Below are 13,518 nucleotides of genomic sequence, written 5' to 3'. Positions count from 1 at the left end.
TGCCACCTGCCATGTTGATGAGCAGATAGGGCTGCCAAGTCTTGTACCTACATCCTCCCAGACTGTGAGCTTAGTGCACCCCTTTTCTTCATAAATCACCCAGCCTTAGGTATTTTATTACAAGAGAAAACTGATATATTAATTTAAATTGGTAAATTGCATTGTTTGATTTGTTTCTCTTTTAATATCTTAAAACTAAATTTATTTTTCTATTTCCTATCTGTGTAGAATGCTTTTCAAGACATTCACCCTCACTCCTTTATCTCCTTCCCATCCCCTACCATCACCCTTTTCTTTCTACATGTCTCCTCCCCATATTGATGTCTTTTTGTTTAGTTTTGTGCTGCTTGCTTGTTTTCTGAGACAGGGTTTTTCTGTGTAGTTGTGACTGTACTGGAACTCACTCTGTCGATGGAGCTGGCCTCGAACTCACAGAGATCCACCTGCCTTTGCCTACTGAGTGTTTGGACTAAAAGTGTGAACCACTATCTCCCTGCTGTGTCTCACTGAAGTTTACCAGTGATATCCAAGTGACTATGTGAGTATAGGGAGGGAATAAAGTCCTAAGAGAATATTATTTGACTTGGGAAAGGTCATGTCAAGGTCCAATCCCCAGCGCATTGGGAGTGGCAAAGCTTTCCCCAGGTAAAGTTCAGAGGGATGGCAAAGCCTTCTTCAGGTCTGAGTGTGTATGTTGACAGCATGTGCAATATCCACTGTAGCTTTTTCCCTAAGATGTTTACCGGGATGAAGACTGCTCCCCTACAGAGATTGCTCCTACTGAGACAAGCTAAACTTGACTCCTTGTTTCACTGTACACCATAAGCTCTGCCTACTTGTTCAGGCACATACAATAACTTTGTCTCTCTGTTTAACATTATATAATAGATATGTAGTGCTTTCGGGTTGCTGCATTTTGTCAATTAGAGACCCCACTCAGTCAACCCCTCACAGCTTTTCTATGCCCATCCATGTGTCTGTGTTTCCTTCATTTGCTCGCTGCTCAGGTTAGATCAATCTCTGGAGCCATGCAGAGTGCAAATGAAGAACTATATCCATTCAGTCTGGTGTGCTCCCCGGTAGGGACGCAAATGAAGACAGCAATTACCCTTCCCCCGCATTTATCAGTAGCCAATGGGCTCTGAGAAAGAGGCTAATGTTTCATGAATCAATTCACTACACAAGACTGATGTTAACAGACTGAAACTTTTAATAAGGCCAGTACTGTCAACTTCAGCTGAATGGAGGTACCCCATGATGGTTCATAATGACAATTCCGGAAAGAAAATTCTCAGTGCCAGAAGTTCAGTATGTCCCAGTGAGGTTTTGGTCAGGAAGGTCTCAGAAGCCTCCAAAACAACATGGGATACTTCTATTGATTCTGGTTGCTCATCAAACTATATTATAAGACTCTGCTGTTCTTTGCCACTTTTAATATTCTTTCTTTGTTCTATATGTTTAATGTTTTGATTATTATGTGGCAAGGGGACTTTTTTTTTCTAGTCCACTCCATTCAGGGCTCTTTTTGTTTTGTTTTGTTTTGTTTTGTTTTGTTGGTGTTGTTTTTCAAGACAAGGTGCCTCTGTGTAGTGTTGTGCCATTCTTGGAACTCACTCTGTAGCCTAGGCTGGCATTGAACTCACAGAGATCCACTTGCCTCTGCCTCCTGAGTGCTGGGATTAAAGGCGTGCATCACCACCGTCTGGCTCTATTCGGTTCTCTTTATGCTTCTTGAACCATTATAGGATCCTCCTTAATTAGGTTGAGAACATTTTCTTCTATGATTTTGTTAAATATATTCTCTGGATTTTTGAGCTCAGTTTCTTCTTATTCCATTCCTATGATTCTTATGTTTAAACTTTTCATAGTGTCCTAGATTTCCTGGCTGTTCTGTGTTAGGAATTTTTTAGATTCAACATTTTATTTGATTGATGAATCTATTTCCTCTACTGTGTCTTCAAGGTCTGAAATTCTCTTTTCCACCTCTTGTATTCTGTTGGTGATGCTTGCATCTGTAGTTCCTGTTCACTTACCCAGAGTTTCCACTTCCAGGATTCCTTTCATTTGTGTTTTCTTTATTGCTTCTATTTCCATTTTCAAGTCTTGAACGGTTTCTTTCACCTGTTTCTTTGTTTCCTTTTGGCTTTCTTGGCATTCTTTTAGGGATTCATTAATTTCTTCCATTTTTTGTTTTTCTTTTCCTCAATTTCTTTAAGGGATTTTTTCATTTCCTCTTTAAGAACCTCTATCATCTTCATAAAATCCTTTTTAAGGTTGTTTCTTGTGTTTCCACTGTGCTGGATTGTTCGGGTCTTTCTGTCTTAGGATTGCTAGGATCTGATCGTGCCATGTTACCCTTTCTGTTATTGGTTGTGTTCTTACAGTGATATTTAGGCATCTGAATTTGGGATGATTGTAATTCTACGTGTTGATTCCTGTGTTTGTCTTTGTTGAATGGGTGTTTTTTCCCTTTATTTCTCTTTCCTCTCTGGTCTTCTGACCTAAATGACCAAGGGTTCTGGCGACTAGTGAGTCTTCAGGTCCAGTAGGGTGTCCCCTCTAGGGTTTGGGGGAGTTGGGGTCCCTAGATATAGCCTGGACTCTGGTAAAGCCAAAGTCTTCTTCCAAAGTTGTAGGCCAGGATATGGAGCCCAAAGAAGGGGGTGCAGTCTAGTGTTGTTGGACAAGATTAAAAGAGTTTATTGGGCAGTGGGCAATATCTTACCTGGGGTCCCTAGGACCACTCTGGCCTCTGAAAAGGCTGTCAGGACTGTGGGCCCTAGTGTGGAGCCCAGGGGAGGAAATGCATTTTCAGGCCTGTTAGGCTGGTTTTAAAGAATGTTAGTGGGTGGTGGGCAGTGTCTTACCTGGGGTTCCTAGATCCTGCCTAGCCTCTGATAAAGCCTAAAACTTCTTCTAAAGTAATAGGCTGGGATATGGAGCCCAGATGTAGGGGTGCAGTTGGGGTTATTGTGCAGGCTTAAGGAAATTAAAGTGGGAGGTGGTCAGTGTCCTACCTGGGGTCCCTAGGACCAGCCTGGCCTCCAATAAACTGCCTGGGCTGGAGTCCCTATATCTACCCTGTGCTCAGGTAAAACCTAAGTCTGCTTTTGAAGTTGTAGGCCCGGATATGGGAGTGCAAACTTGTACAGCCACTTTGGAAATCACTACAGTTCCTTAGAAAAACTAATAATCAACCTACCACAAAACCTAACTATACCTCTCTGGGGCATATTGAGAGCTGCTAGTAGCAAAAGTCCATGGGAGTATACAACAGTGGCAACTAGAGTTCAGAAGGTCAATCTATCAGAACTAAGGATGCTGTTAGAGGAAAACATCACACAAGGTGTTATGGAATTACTGCCTTTTGAATCAACCTGCTCTTTCTTGTTGTAAACTTCTTGTGCAGTAATAGCTATGTTATCCCTCCATTTACTGTGCATTCTCATGTTATGTGTGCATGTAATGTTATGATTACATCTCAATCTTATGGGCACATGTAATTGTGGATAGTCTAGAATATGGTTTCTTATTTGTACATTTTTTATGAATAGAAACATACTAAATATGCTTCATGCTAGATCTATTGTTCCATGTGGACTGTAGACACTTAGAGATCTGGTTCTCCATCCTTAGCCACTGACAAGGTAAATACTAGCCAGACAAAGTGTCTGCGTAGAACTTTCACAGAGAGGAATTGCAGGTGCCTGGCCTTGTTAGATCAAAACTCTTCAGAAGAATTATAGTGAACCAGAAGTGATAGTGCAGGTGTCTGGCCTTGGTATATCTTAGTCCTTCAAGAGATCAATAGCACCTATGTTGTCCTAAGCTTCCTCCACTAGCACCTCCCTACTTGGATTCAAATAACAATTAACACTTTGTATTTATTTCTACACCAGTTTTTAATGCAAGATTTTAGGCTCAGTAGACTAATTACATATAGGTCCTGAGATTCAGGTGACTAACAGATAAGGCTGTTAACTGAATAATCATGTCTGGATATTATTAATCATGTTAAATAGTACACATATTCTTTGCTTTTTCCTTAAATCTCTCATTGGTTTAATTCCTTCCCTTGTAACCTTTGTAGCTATCCCTTTAAGAGATAGCCAGAACATTTTACAACCTACATCTATTGCCAGTCATCAGTCAAGCTGATCAGGTCTTTGTCAAGTGTGACTCTTATTAGAATACTTGTCCCTGAGAGCTTACTTTGTAGTTTTTACTAGCAAGTTGTTAATGAATGGATATATATATATATATATATATATATATATATATATATATATATGGATGAGGACAGAGATGGAAAGAACTAGGTGAAATGTTGAGAGAACAGCAGAAGGGACTGAGAGCAGGAGGGACTGAAAGGAGCTAAGTGTGAGAACAGAAAAGAAGTTGTATAGATAGAATTGACTTAGAAGAACAAAGCGAATGGACTAAGGAGCTCAGTGTGCTTAGAATCATTTGATATCCCTCAGATTAGAAATCTTCAGCTGGTTGTTAGACTCTTCACAGACCCTAGGAGACAACAATAAATGCTGGACCTTTTATTGTTTTTGGTACCAGCATATATCCAAATGATGCTCAATCATACCACAAGGACACTTTCTCAACTATGTTCATAGCATTTCTATTTGTAATAGCCAGAATGTGTAAACAATCTAGATGTCCGTCAACTGAGGAATGGATAAAGAAAAATGTGGTACATTTTTACAATGAAATATTACTCAGATTTTAAAAACAATGACATCAGGAAATTTGAAGGCAAATGGATAGAACTAGGAAAAAAATTATCCTGACTGAGATAAGCCAGACTAGGAAAGATAAACAAGATATATAATCACTCATAAATGGATATTAGCTGAAAGGTAAAAGATGACTATGCTACAATCCAAAGACCCTGAAAGTTTAGGTAACAAGGAGAATTCAAAAGGGGACACCAAGATCTCGGAAGGGGAAATAGAAAAGATATCATGTGTGGACTGTAGACAGGTGGAGATGTGAACATGAACAACCAGGTTGGGGGGGTTGGAGGAGGAGAATACTGAAAGAGACTACTGGAAAGAGGGGGTATTTTGGGATCAGGTAAAAACCTGGTGCAAGGGAAACTCCCAGGAATCTATAAGGATGACCCCAGCTAAGTTTCCTAGAAATAGGGGATATGTAGCCTGAACTGGTCCTCTCTTGTGACCAGGCAAGACTGCAAGTAGAGGGAGTGGGAAACCAACCCAACCACATAAACTTTGGCCTGTAAGGGTGGCCTAGAGATCAATGGAGTGGCCAACCAATGATCGGTCTACCCTAAATCCCATTCCGGGATAATAAGCCCACCACTGACACTGTCTGAAGCACCAGGACTCACAGACTGGGTGATCCCAAGTCCTAGGATTGAACCAAACATGTCTGGAGGGGAGAAAATGTCAGTGTGGAGATGCCTTACAATATCTGGTTATACTTATAGATTGGTGATGCCTAGCCCAATAGTCATCAGAGAGGCATCATCCAGCAACTGATGAAAACAGATGCAGAGACCCACAACCAAATTTTAGGCAGAGCTCAGAAATCCTGCAGAAGAGAGAAAGGATTTTAGGAGCCAGAGGTGTCAAGGATATCACAAGAAAACACAGAATCAACTAATCTTGGCTCTTAAGAGCTCACAGATATCAAACCAACAACCAGGGAGTCTGCCTGGGAATGACCTAGGCACTATGCCCACATGTTATAGTTGTGTAGCTTGGTCCTCTTGTGGGTCACCTAACAGTTGGAACAGAGGCTGTCTCCAACTCTTCTACTGGCTTTTGGGACCCTATTTCTCATACTGGGTCACCTTGTCCATCCTTAGTACATAGGGAGGTGCTTAGTCTTACTGCAACTTGATATGTCATGTTTTATTGATATTCATGGGAGAACTACTTTTTCCTAAACATAAAGGGAGGATGAGTGGATTAGGGGTGGGAAGAGAGGGATTGGGAGGAGGTGCAGGGAGGAGAGTTGGGAGGGGAAAATATGACCAGGATGTAAAATAAACAAATAAATACTTTTAAAAAAAAAAAGACACTATTGTTGAATATTTTGGTTATAGCACATAGAGAAATCAAGTTGGAACATATCTGGAAGCTTCCAATCTACTGGCTAGTATACACAGAGCCAGAAGGTGACTTATAAGCTATGGAGGGTAAAAAGCCACCAACATTATTATGAAACTGATAATCTGAGTAAGGGAATACCAGCATCCCAGGATAGATGTGCCCACTGGAGGCAAACTATTACTCTTTGGTTGGATTTGAGGCCCACTAAAAAGAGGTTTCATAGCTGGCACTAAGAATCTGGTCAAAACCCATGGATACACAGGTCATGTTCTCAAGGGAGAGGGAATTAAATACTATTATTTAGATCAATTGAAATAGTACTAATCTATCTTTTCAATATTTATGTTTATGCCCATAGACAAATGCATTCGTTCTTATTTGAGTGTTAAATGATCTTGTGAAGATATCACATTTGGTATTTTCATATTTATTATCCACTATATATATAGCTTTGCCTGCTTGGAATATGTGTGTTTATACAACTTAATTTAGTCTTTGACAATTCATATATGAATTTAACACATTCTGGCCACACTTAGTTATTGGTGAAATCATTAAGGCCACTCTACATAGTTAAAAGGAAAATTTATTTAGTAGATAACTTACAAATGAAGGGATAGGTAGGTCACGGGGTCTGGGGAAGGTGTATCGCAGTCCAGCAGTGTTCTCTGGAGCTCTGCGCTGTCACCCTCCACCTTCTAGTGTCCAGGAACAGAGAGAGCACTGGCCCATCCAGATCTTGGGTCTCTTGGCGCCTCCCTTGGCCCCGCCTTGTAGGCATGACAGTTGCCAAAGCCTAAGTGGGGGTTGGAACTTCCAGATCAAAGCTGGAATGGCTACCCACTACACTTAGTCCCCCTGGCCTTTTATTCATCCCCATCACCAACAATTCTATTCCTGTGATGTCTTCATCCCACTTTCATGTAGCATGAATCTTAAAGGTACTTATTAATAAAATTGAACCTGAAGCCAGTTATTGGGGTGAATGCTGGAAGATCAGGGAAACAAAACAAGCCACAGCTACCTCACCTCACTAGTTCCACAGTTGATCCTGTTTCCTCAGACTGAAAGCCTCTGAGTCCTCATCCAGAATGAATCTCAGCTGACCTGTGCTGCTCAAAGGCCTGAAGCTTAACCAGCCAAATGCTTCTAGTTTCTGGTCTTCATGCCTTATATACCTTTCTGCTTTCTGCCATCACTCCCTGGGATTAAAGGCTTGCTTTCTGGGATTAAAGGTGTGAGTCACCATGCTTGGCTGTATCCTTGAACACATGGATTTCTGCCTCTGGAATGCTAGGATTAAAGGCATGCACTACCCCTGCCTATATTCTATGTTTAATTGTGGCTGTTCTGTCTCTGACCCCAGATAAGTTTATTAGCGTGCACAATATTTTGGGGAACACAATACCACCACATTTCCCCTTTTTGTCTAAAATTTTAAAAAGTTTATAACTAATACAAGAAAAAATATATCCAATAAGTATATACAATATACACAGTCAAGATTATATTAACAATGTCCAGTCCATTATTAGCATTTGACATATTCAGGTAAAAACTCCATTATGTATATTAAAAATGTCCAGTCCAATAACATTTGATAAACTCAGACAAAAAAATGGATTACTTATCCTATTTAAAACAAGTAGTTCCTTTTTAAAAGTAGATTCCAATTCTCCCTTTTTATCTTATCATATCCATATTCTCTCTTTTTTCTTTTCATAATAGATTCAATAATCTACCTTTTGTCATATTTATATCTTCCCCTTTTCCTTTTTAGAGTAAATTCAATATCTACCAATTTATCCTATTATTTCTTTATCTTTTTTCTCAGAGTAGAGTCAATGTTCTACCTCACTTTCATGTCTTTTTTGTGGTTACGTATTTGTTTTGCAACACACAGAATTTAAACTGGGACATTCACAGGCACATGGATGTGAAAGTAGCCACTGGAGACAGTTACTCACCAGTGGCTACATCACTGAAGGCAATGACTTCCTCTCCTCCAAAAGCCATAGAGACCCCATAGTTCCCTTTGGAAGATTGGGCCTCATGAGCCCCTTCCAATCTATGATTGATTGTTCATGGGCTCAATCGTGTACATATACTAAGCAAGCAACCAAATATGCTGTGACTTTATGAGTGCCATAGCCATGTGATACCCTTAAGTCTATCATGGCATCCTCCCCATTGTCTATCTCTTTGGATAATATTTTAAACAAGTGCTTGTGTTTATATTTGTAACAGATGAGCCTGCAGCTTTCACTCATTTTCTTTCTTCTCCCATTTCATTTGTTTTATTTTCTGAGATAGGGTCTCCCACTGTTTCTTTCACTGGCCTAGAACTCAGTATGTAGCTCAGGCTGGCCTTGATCTCTTCACAATACTCCTGTCTCTTAAGTGTTACAATTCTGAATGTGAGTGATATAATTCTCTTTAAAAACATAATTAATTGTTTGTTTGCTTGCTCTTTTGTTTCAAATAGGTTTTTACTCTGGAGCCTTGCCTAGCCTTGAATTCAGTATATTGAACAGACTGATATTGAACTCACAGAAGTCTGCCTGCCTCTGCCTCCCGAATGATAGGATTAAAGGTGTGTGCCATCACACCTAGCCCTTTTCTATTTAGGATATAGAGAAAACACTGGCCTTAAATGTCTATTTGGAGTTTTTTGAAGTCATTGTTGTATATTTGAAAGTTTACTTTTTAGAAGGATTTGTATTTCCTTTTCTTAAATATTTGATTATCAAGAGATAATCTTGGCCTGAAGTTATCTTTGGGGTAAGGTATTTACTAGATTAGGAACAACATTTATTTAATGGATGTAACACAATTTAGGCATTTCTACCTGTTAATTTTGGTAAATTCATGTTTAAATATATTTGTGACTTTTGTTAAAATTATTAAATTTCTATTATTTTTCTAACTGTGTTAGTGTCTTAGGGCTGTTTTCTGAAGAGCACACACTTGTGGCTTAAGGAAAAACAATTCTCATACTGTGTGGAGTCCAGATTTTGGTTTGCTCATTTATTGTTGATTTTGTGGGGTTAGGATTTCATATCCCAGCCTAGCTTCAAACTCACTCTACAGAGGAGGATAGCTTTGAGTTTTTGATCCTCCTTCCTTGACTTCCTCAGTGTTAATATTACAGGTGCAACCAAGCTCCACCTGGTAATCCAGATGTGTACCATTTGGTTTGGGCATGACCATTGCCATCACTTGAATCAGAGAAGCTGTGATCACCCACAGAAGACTCTCATGAGTCTTGCCCATTAGCTTTCCTTTGTGGAGAGATATTAAGGATGCTCAAGAATGCTCATAGGACTCAGGAGCCCCAAAGAAAAGAAACCTTTTAGAGACTCCCCTTCTCCAGTAATAAGTAAACAACAGGCTTTGCAAAAGTCTCCTGGGTGACCTGCCTATGAGTTACCTGTGGTACAGGTTTTTTTGTTGTTGTTGTTTTGTTTTGTTTTCTAAATGGTTCATGCAGCTTAAAATTATTTTTTCCCATTTGTTTACTTATTTTGGTTTTGGAGACAGGGTATCACTGTATGGCACTGCCTGGCTTGATACTTGCTATGCAGAGATATAGAGAAGTGTTAAGCCCAGGCCGTCTGAAGCCACAAGATCATGAGTAAATTTCAGCAACCATACAGAGCTGTAGAACATGGATTGACATAACTGAATTTTGATTTTTCTTAGATCTATTTTTTTGCTTTCATGCATCTTCATTTCTTCAATAAGAAGCTGTGTAACACAGTTTTTGCTAAATATCTGCCACAAGTAAGAACTTTGAATTTTTTAAAAACACTTGGACTTTTAAATCATTGGAAATATTTGTATAGACTGTTAACTCTTAAAAGTGGTAAAGTGTGTTCTATTATAGTAACCTGAAGTGTTGGGGAAAAGAAAGGAAAGGCTGTGGTTCAGCAGTGATTTCCCAAGTTGTAAATGTGTGGCACTTGTAATGGCTAATCTTGGTTGTCAGCTTGACACACCTAGAAGAAGTTATTCTATCACATTGGCCTGTGCACGTGTCTGTGGGGGCAGGTTCTTAATTGCTAATTGATGTAGGAGACCCAGCCAGTTGTGGATGGTACCAACCCTGGGTAGCAGTTTGTGGGCTAAATAAGAAAAATAGCTAAACCTGAGATGTGGATCAAGCCAATGAGAGAGTTGATCTGTGGTTTCTGATCTGAGACCTCACCTAAATTTTTGTATTGTATTCCTCCAATACTGAGTAGTAACATGTAAAATGAAATAAACCCCTCCCTCTCAACTTTATTTGGTTCAGTGTTTTATGACAGTATCAGAAATCAGACTAGTGCAGTACCTACACATATTTTTTTACTTCTAATGAAAACAAGTCCTACGCGTGTTTCCCAGTTTTTTGAATTTCGTTCCTCTTGAATTCATCTTTCATTATTATTATTAATTCTGTTGTTGGTGTCCCGTTTAAGTCTCTCTCTGAATTCACAGTACAAGCTTATGCTGTTTTGGTAGTTATAATCTACTTGTTGAAGCAATCAGTTAGCACTGACTTCAGGATGGAAGTTTAGAAGGCTAAGACCTTTGGTAAGCAGATAGAAGCAAAGTAGCTCTGTTCATTAAATATTTTGCAATAACAGAATAGTTCTATATAGGTGCAGGCACATGGGGAGCCACTGCCATCTGTGTGATAGCTACTGATCACTTCATCTGTATCTAGTGTAACTGAATTTATAATGCTATTACAGTTATTTTTCCTTGCATTTTAATTGAGAAACTGAAAATTCAAAACAATTGTGGGCATTGATATCCAATCCATCCAATAATTCTGTGCTGCTGATTTTTCACTTATCTGGTATTAGTAGAGTTTGTTTATTTATTTATTTATTTATTCATTTATTTGTTTGTTTGTTTATTGTATTGTTTAATGTTGATTAATTTAGCTATACAGATGGTTTATGGCTTTATTCAGTATACTTGTAGGTCCTGGCTTGGTAGTCTGTTTGTCGTAACTACTAACTGATTCCTTATGCTGTTCACAAATGAGTTTTAGAAAAGCTGTGATTATAAATGCCAGTACACATGGGGTGGTTATGGTCACAAGAAACCTCAAAATAGAGTTCTTTTCAGTTTTCGTAAGAGCTGTAAAGTTTACCATATTTCAGTTTTGTGAAAGCTTCACCTTAAGACAGAAGAACCAAGAGGTGTGAAGCTGGCCAGGACCAGTCAGTCTTCCCAGTGAAAACAATGAGTCAACCCATCCTTCCCTGAGGGCTGGTGGCTACTAAAGGTGTCCCTCACCTCAGCCTCAGACAGGAAGACCAATTTGCACTGTGAAGTGATAATGCCACCAAGGTCTGAAGGTCCCACTGGAAGGTTTGAATGTGTGACCAGACATATGTGTCTCAACATAAAGGAACAGGAAGTTGTGGTTTCACAAACACAGGCTTTTAGAGCAAAGAAGTCAGAGAAATAAATATACATTTGGGTGTGTATATGTGGGATTTTGCCACAAAAACAATAAATTTACAAGACAAAATTCAAGAAAACAGAAACTTTCTTCAAGCTTCTAACATTCCTGTTTCATTAGTAGGTTGAAATGAATTTTAGTATTTTCTGTTTTGTGTTGCACTTTGGTCAAAGAATCACAGTGGAATTGTCAGTCAATTTGATCTGAACTGGCTCTATTTTCTCATGCTATTTATGTTCATTAATAATTTACATTTTTCTAGAATTCAGAGCTTGGTTGCACAGAACTCAGAGGAAGCTGCTGCTTTTTGGCTTTAAAGTTATTGACATCCTCCGTCTCTGTCCAAAACCAAAAAATTGCCCAATGTGTGGTCAGTTTTTGTTAGCTATTCCCCTTCTTCATCAAGTGAACTGGTAGGCACCTCATCTCCTGTTCATGCTTTGGTCACAATAATGAACAAAACAGGTCTGGAGTTCTTGCTCACAAACTTTGCATGATGTTAGAGGAAGCAAACAGTATGTAGAAATCACAAAAAAAGCGTGTCCTGTGCTTGCTTAGCTCCCACAGTAAAGATGACTTCCTCTCAGCAGAGATAAGGATGTAAAAAGAACCATTCGTGTTTCCATGAGCAGTGTGATACAACCCCCAACTCTCATCTAGGGCGACTGTGAATTTTCAGGAGCAGCACTGGCTCACTGCTGAAGTTCTCTCAGTTCTTCATTTTGGTTCATGGACCATCCCTATTCTGTCTTCCAAACATCTGCACTCTTTGACAAGGTCAGGTAGAAAACTTAGTGCATCCTGTGGCTGAGAGAAGCTTCTGCATTCTAGAAAGCTCAAATAAATAGTTATTTTGAAATCTAAGAACTTCTCTCTATTTTCCTGATTGCAATTATTCCAACCCTAGGGAGTATTTGACACACTTAATGATGATGTGGGGAAAAAAACAGTTTGAAGATTCAGTGTTTTGCTCAAATTTATGTAGTAAGGAAAGATTGGAGTCATGGGCTACAAATAATAATGTTTAATGTTGAATGCATGTTTACCATCCTATTGGCCAGTTATGATTAAAAACTTTGTGAAACTTGGACTCACACTTTAATCCAATCACTTGTGAGGCCAGGCAGAGCAATGTAGTGAGACCTGTCTTAAACAAACAAACAAGGAAAGCATAAAACAAAACAAAAAGCTATTTGTGTGTCTGTATATCTTGTTAAAATTTCACAGCAATCCTGGAGGGAAAGTGCAATTCTGTTTTGCTGTGCTCAAAGACTTTGTGAATGATCTGACTTACCTAAAGTCACAGGAGCTTGTAGGCTTTTCCACTCAAATCTCTCTAGCTCCCAGATCCATACTTTGTGGCAAGCTAAAACCCAGGCTATATTTATTTAGTCTTAAGGCGTGTGTGTGTGTGTGTGTGTGTGTGTGTGTGTGTGTGTGTGTGTGTAGACAAGAGATAGAAGGATGCCCCAGGATGTCGGAATGGAGGAAAAAATGACCAACTAGAGTTATTCTGGAAGCATCCACATTGAACCCAATAAACTTGTCTCACACTGTTGAGATGAAATAATGTCTGTGAACTGTTTCAAGAGACACCTGGTATACAACAATGGTAGAATTGAGTGGTGACTCAGAGATATCAGGGTTTAAGAACCATGAAGTGGACCTGTGAGATGTCTCCATTGGTAAAAGCCCTGGCCACAAGCCTGATGACCTCCCCAAATTTGATCCATGGAACCCAAAGTGGAAGAAAAGAACTAACTATTTCCCAAAGTTGTCCTCTTATCCCCACTTGCAACTCATGGCAAGCCTGCATTCAATCTCACACACACTCATTAGACACAATAATAATAAATTTACAAGTTTTTTAAGTCTACAGAAGGAATAATGTAAAAAAAAAAAACTAAAAAAAAAAAAAAAAAAAAAAGACACTGGCCATGTAAGACAGAGGCAGCATAAACTAGTGGT

Source organism: Peromyscus leucopus, chromosome 3 (assembly GCF_004664715.2).
Source record: "Peromyscus leucopus breed LL Stock chromosome 3, UCI_PerLeu_2.1, whole genome shotgun sequence".
NCBI classification, from domain to species: Eukaryota; Metazoa; Chordata; class Mammalia; order Rodentia; family Cricetidae; genus Peromyscus; species Peromyscus leucopus.
This window is presented reverse-complemented; position numbering follows the sequence as displayed.